Source organism: Myotis davidii, unplaced genomic scaffold (genome assembly GCF_000327345.1).
Source record: "Myotis davidii unplaced genomic scaffold, ASM32734v1 scaffold149, whole genome shotgun sequence".
NCBI lineage: Eukaryota > Metazoa > Chordata > Mammalia > Chiroptera > Vespertilionidae > Myotis > Myotis davidii.
In genome coordinates, this window is record NW_006352194.1 from 3,835,667 (window position 1) to 3,837,615 (window position 1,949).

The window sequence follows — 1,949 nt, forward strand, 5'->3', positions numbered from 1 at the left end:
TTCCGGCAGTCACCTAAGACCATCCTGCATATCAGATATTTACATTACGATTCATAACAGTAGCAACATTACAGTTATGAAGTAGCAACGAAAATAATTTTATGGTTGGGTCACAACATGAGGAACTGTATTTAAAGGGCCAGAAGGTTGAGAACAACTGGAACCATATGCTGTTCACCTGAAACTAATACAAAATAGCGTTGAAGGTAAACTATAGTTGGCCCTAGCCAGTTTGGCTCAGTGGATAGAGCGTCAGCCTGCAGACCAAAGGGTCCCAGATTTGATTCCTATCAAGGGCACATACCTTTGCAGGCTCCTCCCTGGTCGGGGCCCTGTTCAGGGCTCGTGCAGGAGGCAACCAGTCGATGTGTCTCTCTCACATCGATGTTTCTCTTTGTCTTTCCCTCTCTCTTCCATTCTCCCTAAAAATCAGTGGAAAAATATCCTCGGGTGAGGATTTTTTAAAAAAGCATGTACTGCCGAAACTGGTTTGGTTCAGTAGATAGAGCATCGGCCTTCGGACTGAGAGGTCCCGAGTTCGATTCCGGTCAAGGGCATGTACCTAGGTTGCGGGCACATCCCCGGTGGGGGATATGCAGGAGGTGGCTGACCGATGTTTCTCTCTCATCGATGTTTCTAACTCTATCTCTCTCCCTTCCTCTCTGTGAAAAATCAATAAAATATATTTTTTTAAAAAAGCATGTACTAACTAATGATGATTATAAGACTGCTTATAATAAAGAGAACAGTGTTGTTGTTTTAAATGTAAGCTATAATTGAAGACTTTTTAATAAATGAATATTTTTTTAAAGATTAAGGGACCCCTGAATGAGAGGTGTGGCTCCTTCATGGTGGCTGACCAGTAACTGTTGCCCCATCACTGGGGAATGTTCTCAAGGTGAAGCTAAACCTAGTGAAGACATAGGCCTTGAGAGCCTATACCTGGGGTGGAAACTCTGGTTTGGGGCTGAACTGGTTAGGATATCTCCCCCAGAGTAGCATATATCATCAAGTCATTCATTTATCAAATATTTATTGAGGGCCTACTATGTGCCAGGAACTATTCTAGGTGCCAAGGATACAGCAGTGAACAAAAGAAACAAAGATTACTACAGCCTCGAGGCCTGTTTTCTAAGAGGGGAGACAGAGATGCATTAATAAGTAAGTTATACAACAGTTTAGAAGATGGCATGTGCAAAGGAAAACAGAACAGGGTGAGGGGGGTTGGGGAAAAACGGTCATGGGTGGTCAGAAGAGCCCTCATTGAAGACATGACCTTTGCGCAAAAATCTTAAGCAGATGAGGGAATTGGCCACGCAGATGTTGGGGTCATTGCAAACGCAAGGAGCTGTGAGGTGGCCAGTGGGGCTGAAGCCGATAAGTGAGAGGAGAGCTGGAGGAGGAGTGAAACAGGAGCCACTGGAGGGTATTAAGCTTGTAAATTACATGTTCAACCTTATCAGGACCCCTCAGGCTGCGGTGCTGAGAATGGATTGTCAGGGCGGAAGTAGAGAGACCAGGTGTTGGGGTCCAACCCTAACAGGTCCATGGGTTCCCAAAGGTGTGGGCGGAGTCGGCGAAGAAGGAATGACACGGAGACAGCGTTCAGTTGATCAGCATAGCGAGGTTCCTCTTGTCAGGGTCTAGCCAGGATCTCCAGCCAGGTTCTGTGTTTGTGTTCTCTCGCTAGGTTCTCCAGCCAGGTTCTGTAGCCAGGTTCTTGAGCCAGGTTCTATGTTCTCCAGCCAAGTTCTGTAGCCAGGTTCTGTTCTCTCGCTAGGTTCTGTCTCTAGGTTCTGTGTCCTGTTGTCTTGTTACATCTGTATTTATACCAGTTGATTCCAATCCTATCAATCTCTATTCCAAAGGTTAGGGCGTTTCTTATCTCCATCCCAGGGAGTAAAGATTATGTAGCTTAAGCATGATTGTTTGTAGTTAAAGTGATTAAC

At 45.4% G+C, this 1,949-nt stretch overlaps 1 protein-coding gene across 2 annotated transcripts in view; it reads left to right on the plus strand.

The window, feature by feature from the left end:
- TCEA3 (transcription elongation factor A (SII), 3) overlaps positions 1 to 1,949 on the plus strand; it is a 51,005-nt gene that overhangs the window by 21,157 nt on the left and 27,899 nt on the right. The gene's annotated exons all lie outside the window — the stretch shown is intronic.